General features: G+C 46.9%; 1 protein-coding gene across 1 annotated transcript in view; it reads right to left on the reverse strand.

Moving 5' to 3' along the window:
* The window catches only part of COL19A1 (collagen type XIX alpha 1 chain), a 1,445,738-nt gene that overhangs the window by 699,326 nt on the left and 728,305 nt on the right, over positions 1-18,107 (reverse strand). The window lies entirely within an intron of this gene.

Below are 18,107 nucleotides of genomic sequence, written 5' to 3' on the forward strand. Positions count from 1 at the left end.
CACCCAGATCGAATATCTGGGGCATACCATCTCGGCGGAGGGTGTCAGACCATCCCTGGAAAAGGTTGCCGCCATCCAGGGGTGGTCTACCGCCGAGACGTGAAAGACGTGTGGGCCTTCCTGGGGTTGGCCGGCTAATACCGTCGGTTCATGAAGAATTTTGCACACCAAGCCCGAGCCCTGCAGAACCTGCTGAAGGGGACTCCAGCCGGGGCGAATGGACGGAAGGTCCAGTGGCAGCAACCGCAAGAGGATACGTTTCAAGTTCTCAAAGCTGCACTCTCGGAAGCCCCGGTATTGGTGTATGCGGATTTCTTGCAACTGATCATCCTGCTTACCGACGGGAGCCTCCAGGGACTAGGAGCTGTGTTGTCACAGGTGCAGGACTGCCGAGAGAAAGTGATCGCCTATGGTAGCCGGTCGCTGCATGACTCCGAACGCAACCCGGACAATTACAGCTCCTTTAAGCTCGAGCTCCTCGCGGTAGTGTGGGCAAAGACAGAGCGGTTCACAGAGTACCTGGCGGGCTCCGAGGTGGTGGTGCGGACTGACAACAACCCACTAGCCCATTTGGAGAATGTCAAACTGGGGGCCCTGGAGCAATGGTGGGTGGCTCGGATGGCCAAGTTCAACTACAAGATCATCTACAAAAGAGGGGCTGAAAACGTGCACGCTGACGCACTCTCCAGAATCCGACACACCACCCCAGGGAGGAATCGAGCCGACGAATTAGAAGGAGAAAAGATGCCATTTGCTCTCACCACCGCCGCGCTTACAGCCACTGCGCAAGAAGCGTCTCATCCGGGACCCTTAGGGGGAATGCTGGAACAGCCACGCGACAAGTGGATCCAGCAGCAGCAGGAAGATGGAGAAATTGGACTCCTGCGCAGATGGGTGGCCACCGGCAAATTGCCCACTGTCTCACAGAGACAGACTTTGGCGCAGGATATGTTGCTGATGTTGCGCCAGTGGGAGAAACTAGTCATCAAAAAGGGACTTTTATATCGGAGAGCCGTGTCACGAACAACGTCTGCTACAATATGGCAGGTGATCGTGCCCGGAACCCATCTCAGCCAACTGGCTCGGGAAGCTCACGGAAAGGGGGCTCACTTTGGTGCTCAAAAGACTTTGCAATGGTTGCAGCAGATAGTGTACCATCCATGCTTGTACACTGCTGTGGAAGAAGTTTGCCGAACCTGCTGCCCGTGCAAGCTCGCTAAACCTCCCGCACAACGAGCCCCGGTGCAGACAATTGTAACATCAGCTCCCCTCGGGCTCCTCATGGTGGACTATCTGACCATAGGTCCTGCCTACCAGGGGTATGAACATTGTCTCTTTAAGGTGGATCATTTCACCAAGTTCGCCGTGGTCACCTCCACCCGAGACCAGACAGCGGAGTCGGCTGCCTATGCGATTTGTAAAAACTTTATCCAAGTGTACGGCTGCCCGCAACAAATACATTCAGACCAAGGAGCGTGCTTCCTAGGAAGAGTCATGGAAGAACTACATCATCTCTATGGTATCGATAAGTCTCAGACTACACCATACCACCCGCAGGGAAACGGAGCCTGCGAACTATTCAACTGGACACTAATCCAAATGCTGCGTACCCTGGAGATTGACCGAAAGGCCCGCTGGCCTGAATATGTCCCTGAGCTGGTGTGAGTATATAATAACCCGGGTGCACCGGGTGACTGGTTACACCCCCTACTCATTGCTGTTTGGACGGGAAGGCAAAGGAATCACAGAAGTGGAGTTAAACCCGGAGGAACCCCAACCCTGGACCAGAGTATCCTCATGGGTCCGAAACCACCGGCACCAGCTGCAGACACTCCACCGAATCGTCCATACAAAGGTCCAGGATCTAGAACACCCAGGGGGAGTGCTGCCCCCACCAATTGACTTCCAGACTCGGGATCGGGTACTCGTACTAGATCAACACCCCCAAAACAAGTTAGAACCACGGTGGGAGGAGAACCCATACCGAGTGTTGCGCCGGATAAGCCCCGACGGGCCTGTGTATGAAATACAATCCGAAGGAAATGACGTACCTCTCACTCGTACTTTGCACTGAAATATGTTGCACCTCTGTGCGTTCACTGATCCCATGCGACCCGAGCAGATCCCTCAGGTCCCCGACCCCCCGTCAACGGTCTGGGACCTGGATGACGAAGAGGACTTCCCAGCCACATCCGCAGGCCCTCCAAGTAGTGACATTGCAGCAGACCCAGTTAGCCCTACCACCATCCACCACCCCAGAAAGCTCCACCACAGTCGAACTTAGATGCTCTGAGCGGTCAACAGCTGGCAAACCCCCTGAATGCTATAAACAGGACCAGTTCGTATGGCGACAAGAACTGTCGTCTCCAAAGACTAACTCGAGTCTACTAAAGCCCTCGACCGAGGACTGGCAAGCATACAGGGTGGGGGAGTGTGGGAGAGAGGGTCCCCGCCGAGTGTCCAGGTCGGAACCAAGGGGACCATCACCTGAGTTCCGGGGGAAACTGTTTCCGGGGGACAGAGTTCAGGAACAGACCGTGGAGACTGACAGGTGGGCTGGGGGAGGAGCCAATATAAAAGGGGCAGGGAACGCGAGTCACAGTGAGTCAGCAGAATGAGACAGAAGGAGCAGGAGACGGTGGGAGCGACTGAGAGCAAGAGCAACTCACCGGAGCCAGGAAGGAGGCCAGAGACAGGAGAGATACTCCCCCTGGACATCAGTGGGATGGCGCCGAGATGACCGTCCGAGAACCGCTGCCCCACGTCGACCAGCGGCCGCTGCCGCCTTTCTCCAGCCTGCTGCTGCGGCTTGCCCGCGGTCACTTGTGGCCGTTGCCGCCTCGCTCCTGCCCATGGCTGCGGCCTGCCCACAGACACCAGCGGCCGCTGCCGCCTCACTTCAGCCCGAGGCTGCGTCCTGTCTCCCACCGCCCACAGCCGCCCTGATTCTACCCGTGGCCGCGGCTAGTTCTGTGCCGTTCGCGGCCACCACTGTCCCACTCCAGTCCGCGGCAAGGGCCAGGCCGTTGCTCGCTGCGGGTCCTCCATTGCAGTCGCTGGCTGCGCAGGTGACCTGCCAGCTGCCACCCCGCATCACCGCTGCTTGCCCCTATCCGGGGGCTGCGACCCATCTGTCCAAGGACTCCTCAAGGGCCTGTTGTGCCCCTGCTTCACCGGAGCATTGGAACGCTCAATGACTATGAAAGATCTTCAGCGGCTGGGCCCAGCGGCTGCTACGCTGAAGAACCATCGTCAGGGATGCCGAGGGACATCGAGCCGGTTAAGTGACACTATATAGTTAAGGACCCGTAGTCGGCCATACCGTGGCCCTATAGTGACCGGCTTTGCCGGACAGCCGTGTTCTTAGATTTCCATGTTGGCTTGTATTGAGTCCCTGCGAGGATGATTCCTGTTATTTTGGTCGGTTGCTTAGACTATCCCTGCGGATAGTTACCTATAAACCTATAAAAGTTGCTACCAAAAAACACAAAACTGTCTTGCGTCTCGACACTGCATCCTGCGTACCTGCTAGTACCACACTCACATAAGCTAAAGGCCAAGATACTGGCCATAGATTGAAGGTTTTTGCAAGTCAACGGTATAGATCACAGGCAAAGGTTAGCATAGAGAAGAAGCAAGCCAAGCAATAGGATAAAAATACTGGTTCACAATTGAGAGTCAAGCATTACTGACACAGAAACAAAATCATGTTAGCAACTAAATGGAATACATTAACTCTTCGGACGTAGTATGGTAGAGCATGCAATTGAGTAAGAAGCATAGGCTAAAAGTCTCAGTTTGATTGGCAGCAGTATAATAGACAGGGCAGAATACATGTTAGATTCAGTTTATCAGATATTCATCACTCGTTAAGCACCAAAAGGCTGCTTTTCATGAAGTGAATATAATTTGCTTCTTACATTTAAATTAAAAAAACAATTTAAATGCTTTTTCTTGCTTATCAGCCATGACACTTATTGAGACACTTATTGATGTTAATACGAGTACACCTAGATATTAAAAACAATTGTAGCCTAAGGTACAGTTAAAGTGCATCTAAAGTATTGTTTCAGCAGCACATAGATCAGAGATAAGTATTTCATTAAGTGATAATTAAAGAGGATATGATTCACGAGCACATTAGTGGTTCTCAGGAGAAAATACACAGTTCTAACAATAGGTCAAACATGTTCTACATAATTAAAACTAAATTAACACATTCAACATCAAAGAACATCAATTTGTATGATATTGTGAAGAAAAGACACTAATTTTGATTCTAAGGGGAACTTGTGTGGTAGGTATGCTCAAAGTTAGGACTTGATCTAATCAAACAAATTAACCATGTTCTCCTCAGCTCAAATATTCTATTAGTGGGAGATAGGAAATTAATATGCGGACAGTAACTGCAAAGGTAATTGCACTATTGTTCCTATAATATTTTATCACTATATAAATCGATAGAGAAATATTAGAATTGTGTTGATATGATTCAGTTTGCTTTGCACAGATTAAACAGTATCTCACGCCAGCAGCAGACATCATATTCCTTTCTTTGTGTTTTCACACTTATCCATTTTCCATATCATTAATTCTTTCTTCTACTTGGCATAAAAATGAGCATGAATATGTCTTGTTAATTAATAAGCAATGCTACTTCTGAAAGAAGCATTAGAGATTACATATAGGATTTTAAATATCAGCAAAGACAGTAAAAGATGATTGTTCATTAAGATGTAATAAGATTTCTTTTCTAAATAGCACCTTCTCTGAGAAACAAACCATCAGTTGGACAAGACCAAGGTATACTTGTAATTTGATCACTTATGTGACTGCAAACTACATAGATATCAAAGTTTAGAAACAGAAATCTACAGCACACATCCTGACATCCAAACTTTAATATATACACTGGCACATACAAGTTTGTGCAACCCCACCCCTAATGAGAGAGTACTGCTCTCATAAGTGTATGCCTGCTGTTGCAGATAACAGCGAGAGCAGGCGCTGCTAATGGGAGTATTCATCAGCTGACGCCTGCGCTATAAATAAATATTTTTTTTAAATGATGTGGGGTCTCTTCTATTTTTCATAACCAGTGCAGGCAAAACTGACAGCTGCGGGCTGCAACCCTCAACTGTCAGGTTTATCATGGCTGGGTTTAAAGAAAAGAGAAGTATGATGCTGCCTTTTTAATTATTTAAATAAATAGTTTTAAAAAATGCCAGGTGCAGGTGCATCTGAACAAAAGAACAGTGCACCACAACTCCAGAGTCTGCTAAATCTTTCTGAAGGTCTTTTTCAGTCAAGCGAGGGTTCTGATTTGCCTCTCTAGCAATCCTATGAGCAGCTCTCACTGAAATTTTGCTTGGTCTTCCAGACCTTATTACTATCTCCACTGTTCCTGTTAACTGCAATTCCTTAATGTTCTTAATTACATTTCGCACTGAGGAAAGGACAACATGAAAATACTATAGCCTTCTCCTGGTTTGAGGGCATCCACCATTTTAAATTTCAGAGTGCTAGGTAGTTGCTTAGAAGAACCTATAAAGCTTGGAAATTTGCATCACCAGGCTTTTCCTAACCATGCATTTTTTTCCAGTTATCTGAGTGTATATACAGCAATAGTGAGATAAAATATAACTTTTAATGTAGAACTTAAAAGTACCAAAACAATAATGTCACCAAGCAGTAATTAAAAACGATGTCGGTTCAATGGGTAATCCACAGAGGATAATTGAAAGCACCCAAACGCATCATACAGGAAGAATGCTGCTAGTATACAGTCATATGTTAAAGTTTGGGCACCCCTATTAATGTTAACCTTTTTTCTTTATAACAATTTTGGTTTTTGCAACAGCTATTTCAGTTTCATATACTGTATCTAATAACTGATGGACTCAGTTATATTTCTGGATTCAAATGAGGTTTATTGTACTAACAGAAAATGTGCAATCTGCATTTAAACAAAATTTGACCAGTGCAAAAGTATGGCCACCTCAACATAAAAGTGACATTAATATTTCGTAGATCCTCCTTTTGCAAAAATAACAGCTTCTAGTCGCTTCCTGTAGCTATTAATCAGTTCCTGGATCCTGGATGAAGGTATTTGTGACCATTCCTGTTTACAAAACAATTCCAGTTCAGTTAAGTTTGATGGTCGCCGAGCATGGACAGCCCGCTTCAAATCATCCCACAGATGTTCAATGATATTCAGGTCTGGGGACTGGGATGGCCATTCCAGAACATTGTAATTGTTCCTCTCCATGAATGCCTGAGTAGATTTGGAGCGGTGTTTTGGATCATTGTCTTGCTGAAATATCCATCCCCTGCGTAACTTCAACTTCGTCACTGATTCTTGCACATTATTGTCAAGAATCTGCTGATACTGAGTTGAATCCATGCGACCCTCAACTTTAACAAGATTCCCGGTGCCGGCATTGGCCACACAGCCCCAAAGCATGATGGAACATCCACCAAGTTTTACTGTGGGTAGCAAGTGTTTTTCTTGGAATGCTGTTTTTTAGCCTCCATGCATAACGCCTTTTTGTATGACCAAACAACTCAATCTTTGTTTCATCAGTCCACAGGACCTTCTTCCAAAATGTAACTGGCTTGTCCAAATGTGCTTTTGCATACCTCAGGCGACTCTGTTTGTGGTGTGCTTGCAGAAATGGCTTCTTTCGCATCACTCTCCCATACAGCTTCTCCTTGTGCAAAGTGCGCTGTATTGTTGACTGATGCACAGTGACACCATCTGCAGCAAGATGATGCTGCAGGTCTTTGGAGGTGGTCTGTGGATTGTCCTTGACTGTTCTCACCATTCTTCTCTGCCTTTCTGATATTTTTCTTGGCCTGCCACTTCTGGGCTTAACAAGAACTGTACCTGTGTTCTTCCATTTCCTTACTATGTTCCTCACAGTGGAAACTGACAGGTTAAATCTCTGAGACAACTTTTTATATCCTTCCCCTGAAAAGCTATGTTGAATAATCTTTGTTTTCAGATCATTTGAGAGTTGTTTTGAGGAGCCCATGATGCCACTCTTCATAGGAGAGTCAAATAGGAGAACTACTTGCAAGTGGCCACCTTAAATACCTTTTTCTCATGATTTGATACACCTGGCTATGAAGTTCAAAGCTCAATGAGGTTACAAAACCAATTTAGTGCTTCAGGAAGTCAGTAAAAAGTAGTTAGGAGTGTTCAAATCAAGAAAATGATAAGGGTACCCATACTTTTGCACCTTTTGTTTAAATGCAGATTGCACATTTTCTGTTAGTACAATAAACCTCATTTGAATCCAGAAATATAACTGAGTCCATCAGTTATTAGATATATGAAACTGAAATAGCTGTTGCAAAAACCAAAATTGTTATAAAGAAAAAAGGTTTACATTAATAGGGGTGCCCAAACTTTTACATATGACGGTAGCAAATTAAGCAACAATCTATGTAAAGGATACGGCATAAGTTAACAATTAGCACACAATGCCATAGCCAAATGCACATATATATTCTTAGATAGGCCAAAGGGATTATAACCACAATGGTATAAATAGATGAGATATAACAAAACAGAAACAGTCTCACCAGTTTATGCAGACGGTCAGGCGTCTCCAGGGATACTCTGTATACATACAGGAAGGTAGCGATGGGAAGACAATACCCTGTCTATTCCCTCACAAGCTAACCATCACCTGATCCCCAGACTCCTGCCCTTACAAGGGCAGTCTACAGCTAACCCTATATTGCACATGCCCTGCACTTTCCCTTAAAAATTACTGTACATATATATATACAGTATATATATATAAAAATATATATAGTGACAAAGTCACTGGCAAAGTACTGAAGGGAAGATATGTCTCACTACGCTTAATAGCGTCAGTGATGTGAAACCCAGAGTATTTTCCTCCAGCGCACTGTGTTGCGTGGTTTAAGCTAAGTTGCATAAATGGGCTGGTTTCTATGTGGACAACAATGGAGTGGGTGGGAGGTGTTCTACCTCATCGCCAACTGCAGAGTCGGCACCGCCATGTGCCATCCAGACCTGTATACAGTCAGGTGTTCAGTCACATGGGAGAAGGAGTCACATGGTCTGGGGCTTAAACAGTTGGGCTTCAGAGGCAGTCTTTGGTCAGCAAGACTGGAGAGAGGAATCTCCAGTGGTTTTTCTCTTGTTGAGGAAAGACAGAACCTGTGTTGCTCCAGAGCGGGATGATACCTGCAACATATGGAATCTGTTACAGCATTTTGATTTCTTTGTTGTTTTCCTGTTTTTGCCTGAAGGACTGTGTTTACTTTCCCCTTCTTGTTGGTTTATGCTGCCATATAATAAACAAACTCTTTCTCTCCTCACTTTCCCTCTCCTCATCCCATCTCTCTCCTTACCCTCTCTCTCTCTCCCTCATCCTCACCCTCTCTCTTCTCACCAACTCTCTACCCACCTTCTCTCTCTCCACTCTCCCTCTCTCTTCACTCTCACTCTCTCCTCACTTTTTCTCTCAACTCATCCTCTCTCACCTCACCCGCTCTCTCTTCTCATCCTCTCTCTCCTCAACCTCCTCACCCTCTCTCTTTTCTCCCTCTCTCCTCACCCTGTCTCTCCTCCTTTCTCCTCACACTCTCTGTCTCATTATCCTTTCTCTCCTCACCCTCTCTCTCCTTACCCTCTCTCTTCACTCTTTCTCTCTCCCCTTACTATTTCTCTCTCCTTACTCTCTTTCTCTCCTCACTCTCTCCTCACGCTCTCTATCCTCTCCCACTCTCTTCTCTTTCTATCCTCACTCTCTCTCTGTCTAATCACCCTCTCTTTCTCTCTCCTCACTCTCTCCTCACGCTCTCTATCCTCTCCCACTCTCTTCTCTTTCTATCCTCACTCTCTATCTGTCTAATCACCCTCTCTTTCTCTCTCCTCAACCTCTCTTTCTCCTTACCCTCTCACTTTCTCTCCTCAGCCTTCATCTCTCTCTCCTTACCATCTCTCTTTATCCCCTCTCTCCTCTCTTTATCTCTCCTCACCCTCTCTCTTTCTCCCCCCTCTCCTTACCCTCTTTCTCTCTTCATCCTCTCTTTCCTCATCTTCTTTCTCCTCATACTCTCTCTCTCTTCACTCTCTCCTCTCTCTCGCTTTCTCCTCACCCTCACCCTTTCTTGTCACACACTCTCTCTTCTCACCGATGGAGAAGCTTCTCTAACCGACCTCCTCCTACGCCTTTGGACAGAAATACACATCTCTGGCTATATTATAGATAGATATAAATATATTTGCCTACAATACAAAGGAAATGTGTCATTGTTAACTTTAGGCATTTTAGAGATCATTTCATCTTCAACTTGCTTAACAATAACAGTAATTTTGACCAAGGGTGCCTAAACTTTTACATGCCACTGTAAAAGCACAGGCAGGGAATGCAACATCCATTTTATGGTGATTTTTGGATGGATAGAAAATAACACAGCTGAGCAATAGAGGAATAGAAAATTCTAAAACATAAGACAAATCTTCCAAACAATAATGTGTAGTATAATGCAGCAATGAAGAAAATGAGAGTAGTAGTCTGGGAATAATACAGAAATTAATTTGATAAGGTAAAAGAATAATATGGGAGGCTTCTGCAGCAGTGTGATTGATCAGTGATATGGTGTAGCTGGCATGTGTCTTAATGCAGTTTAGTTATGTATACTTTTTTTTCATTCTTAATGCATTAGAAAGCAGGAGCATGACAGCATAATAGTTATTACAGTGAAAAAATATGAAAACAGTGCCAGACAATATTCCTGCTTGTCACTGAGTTAGTGCATGTTTTGTTTAATAATTTTTGTGAAAGGGGAATACTTGTTTTGTAAAAATACAAAAGAAAAGTGACTAAAATACAGACATTAATTGTGACTGCACTTCCTCACAATGTGTGAGTTGTGAACTATTTCCTTTTGCATATCTGTTTTACTAGCCTATTTTTATATCAATGGCAATATAGTGTACTTTTGCAAATGCTAAATTTTTGTCCATCTGTTTTACTAGTACAATTTGATAACTGTACATGCCACACCTATGTTGTAGCCTGCTGCCACATTTAATATAATGTACGTATACCTAAATATCAAATCTTATTACATCGTTTTTGGGAAGGGTTGAATAATTGGTATTGAAAAGATTGTCAAAAGTTAAATATACAGTGTTATACAAAATATATACAGTAGTAAAGGAAAAAGTGCCAATAATAGTAAAGGATGCGGCAGTAAAAATTCCCACCTAGTCAAGTTCCTGGTGGTGTGTGCAGTCACTGCCATAACAGATAGCAAATTTGGTTGCCATTCAAAAAATGATGGCATGCACTCAGCCTTGCTGTAAGATACCTACATAGCCACCATTATGTCTCAAAGAGGTACCTGCTCTGTGCTTTCACATGTAGCAAAATGACTTGTCTTTGAGCTCCAAAGTACACTGCATCATATACACCTGGAGCAGGATCTATGGGCAAAACATGAATTTTATGACCTAATAGCTGCATGCTTTGAGTGCCAGCAATGCATCACCGCAATATGAATAGGTTTGAAGCTTCTGTGACTGAGCTGAGAAATAAGCATGTGTCCTCAAGCAGGCAATAAATATATCTGTCTTCTACTGCTCCTCCACATACTCCTCTACAGAAATTACACTATCACCTTCATTAACAGGGAACAGCCTTCGTTTTATACACCACCCTCATTTTGTTCACTTATGAAAAAGTAAAGCACAGCCAATTGGTTTTATTGCTTGACTATATGGGAAACAGTCATCAGTGCCAAATGCCCACACTGAGCCAAACAGCTAATATCTGTCCATCATGTCATCTATCAAGCCCAGATTGGTAATATAACCAACCGGGCATTTTCCCGCTGGGCCGCTGTCATGTGGGCCGCGGGTGGCAGCGCCCGCTCATCTGGCCACTTGCCAGCTGATGCGCCCACTGGCCTGGCTGTTGTTCCTGCCACCGGCCCTCTGCGGGCACGGCGGTTATAGTTTCTAACCCTCCTGGGATTTTTCTATCCTGCACTGCAGGGAGATAAGCCGCCACGCACCCCATCCTCACCCTAGCTTGAGACCTCCCCCCCGCAGCCACTCACAGCGTCGCTTGCCTGCTCTCTTCTCTGTACACAGGACCTGTGATGAGGTCACAGGAGGGGAGGAGTCAGGGGTCACATGATCAGGGGCCTTTGTCCAGACCCCTAATCATGTGACCCCTGACTCCACCCCTCATGTGACCTCATCACAGGTCCTGTGCGCACAGCCCTGCCTCTTGGTGTCTGCCGGACTCTGCTGTGCTGGTTGTCATGGTGCTGGATGAGGTAAGAATGTGTGGGGTCAGGAGGGGTTTAAAGGGTAGATGTAGCAGAGCTGTGTGTGTACGAGGTGTACGGAGCGGAGCCGCGTGTGTACAAGGTGTACGGCGCAGAGCCGCGTGTGTACAAGGTGTACGGAGAGGAGCCACGTGTGTACGAGGTGTACAGAGAGGAGCCGCAGGTGTACGAGGTGTACGGAGAGGAGCCGCGCGTGTACAAGGTGTACGGAGAGGAGCCGCGCGTGTACGAGGTGTACGGAGAGGAGCCGCGCATGTACGAGGTGTACGGAGAGGAGCCGCGCGTGTACGAGGTGTACGGAGAGGAGCCGCACGTGTGCGAGGTGTATGGAGAGGAGCCACTGGTGTATGGAGAGGAGCCGTGCGTGTACGGAGAGGAGCCGCGCATGTACGAGGTGTATGGAGAGGAGCCGCGAGTGTACGAGGTGTATGGAGAGGAGCCGCGCGTGTACGAGGTGTATGGAGAGGAGCCGCGCGTGTACGAGGTGTACAAAGCGGAGCTGGATGTGTACGAGATGTAAGGAGAGGAGCCACGCGTTTACGAGGTGTACGGAGTGGAGCCGTGTGTGTATGAGGTGTACGGAGCAGAGCTGGATGTGTACGAGGTGTAAGGAGAGGAGCCACGCGTGTACGAGGTGCACGGAGCGGAGCCGTGTGTGTATGAGGTGTACGGAGCGGAGCTGGATGTGTACGAGGTGTACGGAGTGGAACTGGAGGTGTACGGAGAGGAGCCATGTGTGTATGAGGTGTACAGAACGGAGCCGCGTGTGTACAAGGTGTACAGAACGGAGCCGCGTGTGTATGAGGTGTACGGAGAGGAGCCACGCGTGCACGGAGAGGAGCCGCGTGTGTACGGGGTGTACAGAGAGGAGCCGCGCGTGTACGAGGTGTGCTGAGCGTAGCTGGATGTGTACGAGGTGTACGGAGAGGCGCTGTGTGCGTATGAGGTGTACAGAACGGAGCCGCGTGTGTATGAGGTGTACGGAGAGGAGCCATGTGTGTACGAGGTGTACGGACCGGAGCCATGTGTGTACTTGGTGTACGGAGCGGAGCCGCGTGTGTATGGGGTATACGGAGCGGAGCCATGTGTGTGCGGAGTGGAGCCATATGTGTACGGGATGTACGGAGCGGAGCCAAGTGTGTATGAAGCATACAAAGCGGGCTTTTCCCACGGACAAAGGAGTACACGGTGGAGCCCCGAGGAGCATTTTAAAACTCACACATGACGTTCCACCGGAAGTGATACACTGGAAGCTGACCGGAAATGAGATAATTTCATGAGGAGATTATGACGGAACTAGGAATGCTTTAGTTCCATCACCATGTCCTCCTCCGACAGCACGGACAGCGGGATCGCCTTGGAATCGGGGATGCCGGCCATGTGAGCGGATCATGATATGTCCTGCATCGGGAGGCTCAGGTGGGCACTACAATGGGAGCCAGGCTGCTATGGTATCTTCATAGAATCTTTCTTTATTTCTTTCTCTCTTTTTCTTTCTTTCTCTGTTCATTCTTTCTCATTCTCTGTTCTGTCTTTCCCTCATTTTCTTTCTCTCTCTGTTCTTTCTTTCTCTCTCTCTGTTTTTTCTTTCCCCTCTTTCTTTCTTTTTCTTTCCTCTCTTTTTTTCTCCCTGTTCTTTCTTTCTTTTCTTTTCTTCTTTCTTTCTCTCTGTTCTTTCTCTGTCTCTCTCTGTTCTTTCTTTCTTTCCCCTCATTCTTTCTCTCTATCTGTTTTCTTTTTTTCTCTCTCTGTTTTCTCTCTTCCTTAGTGCCAGTCAGTGTGCCCATAATGCCAGCCACTGTGCCCTAAGTACCAGTCAGTGTGATCAGCAGTGCTAAATGGGTGTGGTTGGGCATGTACATGGGTGTGACTAGTTGCAAAATGGATGTGGCCGGGGCATGGCCTAAAATTTGCAGCAGCGCGACGCTGTCTTTCTCCCTCTCTCCCTTTTTCAAAAGTTGGGAGGTATGATAGGGGCGGCTATGACCAGGGGGTCTGGTTGCCCAATGGATAGCAGTTCTGCCAGGAATTCTGTCACCGTGCATACAAAAGGGGACAGAGCTTTGGGAGGAGTACTGCACCTAAATGCAATAAATAGAACTGAGCTGAAATACTGGGCACAGCTGTGACTACGTGTTATATAGTCATGTTAATCTCCTCTCACTTCTTGTAACCTACAAGTGTACAAAGATATTATATAGTCACCATGTGACTAGTGGGTCTGTGTAACTTCAAATGCCAGGGCTGAATTTTAGTCCCAGTCTGGCCCTGTCATGGTCTGCTGGTTGTCATGGTGCTGGATGAGGTAAGTATGTGTGGGGTCAGGAGGGGTTTAAAGGGTAGATGTAGCAGAGCTGTGTGTGTACGAGGTGTACGGAGCGGAGCCGCGTGTGTACAAGGTGTACGGCGCAGAGCCGCGTGTGTACGAGGTGTACGGAGAGGAGCCACGTGTGTACGAGGTGTACAGAGAGGAGCCGCAGGTGTACGAGGTGTACGGAGAGGAGCCGCGCGTGTACAAGGTGTACGGAGAGGAGCCGCGCGTGTACGAGGTGTACGGAGAGGAGCCGCGCGTGTACGAGGTGTACGGAGAGGAGCTGCGCGTGTACGAGGTGTACGGAGAGGAGCCGCACGTGTGCGAGGTGTATGGAGAGGAGCCACTGGTGTATGGAGAGGAGCCGTGCGTGTACGGAGAGGAGCCGCGCATGTACGAGGTGTATGGAGAGGAGCCGCGAGTGTACGAGGTGTATGGAGAGGAGCCGCGCGTGTACGAGGTGTATGGAGAGGAGCCGCGCGTGTACGAGGTGTACGAAGCGGAGCTGGATGTGTACGAGATGTAAGGAGAGGAGCCACGCGTTTACGAGGTGTACGGAGTGGAGCCGTGTGTGTATGAGGTGTACGGAGCAGAGCTGGATGTGTACGAGGTGTAAGGAGAGGAGCCACGCGTGTACGAGGTGCACGGAGCAGAGCCGTGTGTGTATGAGGTGTACGGAGCAGAGCTGGATGTGTACGAGGTGTACGGAGTGGAACTGGAGGTGTACGGAGAGGAGCCATGTGTGTATGAGGTGTACAGAACGGAGCCGCGTGTGTACAAGGTGTACAGAACGGAGCCGCGTGTGTATGAGGTGTACGGAGAGGAGCCACGCGTGCACGGAGAGGAGCCACGTGTGTACGGGGTGTACAGAGAGGAGCCGCGCGTGTACGAGGTGTGCTGAGCGTAGCTGGATGTGTACGAGGTGTACGGAGAGGCGCTGTGTGCGTATGAGGTGTACAGAACGGAGCCGCGTGTGTATGAGGTGTACGGAGAGGAGCCATGTGTGTACGAGGTGTACGGACCGGAGCCATGCGTGTACTTGGTGTACGGAGCGGAGCCGCGTGTGTATGGGGTATACGGAGCGGAGCCGTGTGTGTGCGGAGTGGAGCCATATGTGTACGGGATGTACGGAGCGGAGCCAAGTGTGTATGAAGCATACAAAGCGGGCTTTTCTCACGGACAAAGGAGTACACAGTGGAGCCCCGAGGAGCATTTTAAAACTCACACATGACGTTCCACCAGAAGTGATACACTGGAAGCTGACCGGAAATGAGATAATTTCATGAGGAGATTATGACGGAACTAGGAATGCTTCAGTTCCATCACCATGTCCTCCTCCGACAGCACGGACAGCGGGATCGCCTTGGAATCGGGGATGCCGGCCATGTGAGCGGATCATGATATGTCCTGCATCGGGAGGCTCAGGTGGGCACTACAATGGGAGCCGGGCTGCTATAGTATCTTCATAGAATCTTTCTTTATTTCTTTCTCTCTTTTTCTTTCTTTCTTTCTCTGTTCATTCTTTCTCATTCTCTGTTCTGTCTTTCCCTCATTTTCTTTCTCTCTCTGTTCTTTCTTTCTCTCTCTCTGTTTTTTCTTTCCCCTCTTTCTTTCTTTTTCTTTCCTCTCTTTTTTTCTCTCTGTTCTTTCTTTTCTTTTCTTCTTTCTTTCTCTCTGTTCTTTCTCTGTCTCTCTCTGTTCTTTCTTTCTTTCCCCTCATTCTTTCTCTCTATCTGTTTTCTTTTTTTCTCTCTCTCTGTTTTCTCTCTTCCTTAGTGCCAGTCAGTGTGCCCATAATGCCAGCCACTGTGCCCTAAGTACCAGTCAGTGTGATCAGCAGTGCTAAATGGGTGTGGTTGGGCATGTACATGGGTGTGACTAGTTGCAAAATGGATGTGGCCGGGGCATGGCCTAAAATTTGCAGCAGCGCGACGCTGTCTTTCTCCCTCTCTCCCTTTTTCAAAAGTTGGGAGGTATGATAGGGGCGGCTATGACCAGGGGGTCTGGTTGCCCAATGGATAGCAGTTCTGCCAGGAATTCTGTCACCGTGCGTACAAAAGGGGACAGAGCTTTGGGAGGAGTACTGCACCTAAATGCAATAAATAGAACTGAGCTGAAATACTGGGCACAGCTGTGACTACGTGTTATATAGTCGTGTTAATCTCCTCTCACTTCTTGTAACCTACAAGTGTACAAAGATATTATATAGTCACCATGTGACTAGTGGGTCTGTGTAACTTCAAATGCCAGGGCTGAATTTTAGTCCCAGTCTGGCCCTGTCAACTATGCTGAGCTGCTTTTGCCAGAGCTGCTATATTGACCTTGTACCACTGATATCTTGCCTGACCCATTATATTTTTATATCATGTGGTTTATGTCACTACCATTGCTACTAGACCATCATGCTAACCACACATCTTGTGTCAGGCCACTATGTTTCATAGCGCTTGTAATGTATAATAATTAGATCTGTCTCTTTAAGCAAGCCAGACTTATGGGACTTGGAGGGTGGAGACAAGAGGGATGAGAAGGGAAGTTTCAGTTTCACTTCTGTGTAGCATGGGAATGCAACTGTTATGCTGTGTGCTGGAGGACGAAGAATAAAACATATCTAAAGTTTAATACCTTGAATTCTTCATAACGTGTGGATATTACAACTGGCGACGAGGATGGGATATAATCACCTACTGCTGTGAGTACAGACTATATTTTACCGCTTCACACGCCAGCACCACTGAGAGACTCTATCATGGCTGACTACTTACACACATTCCCACAATTTGATATGACTGATGTCATTAATCTCTCCCATAACTGGAGAAAATGGCTAAACAGATTTGAGAATTTCCTAGAAGCCATGGACATAAAGGAGGAGAAAAGAAAGAGAGCTTTGCTCCTGCATTGTGCAGGCACAGGAGTCTATGACGTATACAGTACGTTACCTGCAGCAGAAACAGACACATACAGCAACTGCACTAAAGCTCTCACTGGCTACTTCAACCCCAAACAGAACATCAGATATGAAAGATATAAATTCAGGATTGCCAAGCAGCTTCCAGAAGAGTCCATAGACACTTATGTCACACGGCTGAAAGAGTTAGCACATGGATGTGCCTTTACAGATGTAGATGATGAAATCCTAACTCAAATAATTGTCACCTGCTCGTCTAATAACCTAAGGCGTAAGGCTCTGCAGCAGGATATCTCTCTACATGATTTGCTCAAAATGGCCCGTGCTATAGAAATAGCAGATCATCAGGCTACCGTAATGGAGAATGGGGATAAATTACATGTGCATAATCTCAAACAGAAAAATTTACCAGACAAACAAGCCCAGAAACAGAAGAAATGTTATAGATGTGGACAGGATTTCCCTCACCACCAGAACAAATGTCCAGCTATGGGACAAACCTGCAGTAAATGTGGAAAAGGGAATCATTTTGCAGCTGTTTGCAAATCAGCGCACTATAAGCCTCCGCTGCCTATGACAAAATCTGCAGATGTAAAAGTGATAAATCAGGACACAGAAGAAATGTCTGCAACTGAGAACTATGTGTTCACTACCTCTGTCACTGGTTCAGTACAGTCTCCCTGTGTTACACTCTCAATCTGCAACACTGACATTACCTTTACATTAGATACAGGAGCTTCAGTGGATATCATAGATGGCACTACATATGAACAATTGAAAACAAGGCCAGTCTTACAACAAGTGCAGACTAAAATCTTTCCTTATGGATCTAAAACACCTCTAGGTATAATGGGACAATTTGATGCTGAAATTAGATATAAAGAAAACAGGCAGAAAACCACTTTCCACACATTACAAGGATCGGGAGGCTGTCTTCTCAGCTATCACACTGCCTTGGAGCTAGGGCTCATCCAGATTATTCATACCATAACTGACCCTGCGGATATGGATGTACAAACTATGGTGAACAGCTTTCCCTCCCTATTTAGTGGTTTGGGAAAACTAAAGGACTCTCAAGTACACCTTCATGTGGATGACAATGTTCGTCCAGTAGCCCAGCCTCACAGGTGTATTCCATTTCACCTGAGACAGAAGGTAGAAAAGGAACTCCAATTGCTCATGGATGAGGACGTTATTGAAACTGTTACTGGTCCCACTCCGTGGGTCTCTCCACTTGTGGTAGTTCCAAAACCAAAGACTCCTGATCAAGTGAGACTGTGTGTTGACATGCGCCTGCCCAACACCGCTATCCAGAGGGAAAGACATATCTCACCTACGATTGATGACATTATTCATTTTTTAAATGGAGCCACCGTCTTCTCAAAGCTCGACCTCAATAAGGGATATCATCAATTAGAACTGAGTCCAGAGTCCCGATACTTGACCACATTTTCCATCCATGTGGGCCTCAGAAGATACAAAAGATTGACTTTTGGAGTCTGCTCAGCAGCAGAAATTTTTCAGGATGCAATAAGGAGTGTCATT

Source organism: Dendrobates tinctorius, unplaced genomic scaffold (assembly GCF_039654945.1).
Source record: "Dendrobates tinctorius isolate UK_male_01 unplaced genomic scaffold, ASM3965494v1 ptg000024l, whole genome shotgun sequence".
Lineage (NCBI taxonomy): Eukaryota > Metazoa > Chordata > Amphibia > Anura > Dendrobatidae > Dendrobates > Dendrobates tinctorius.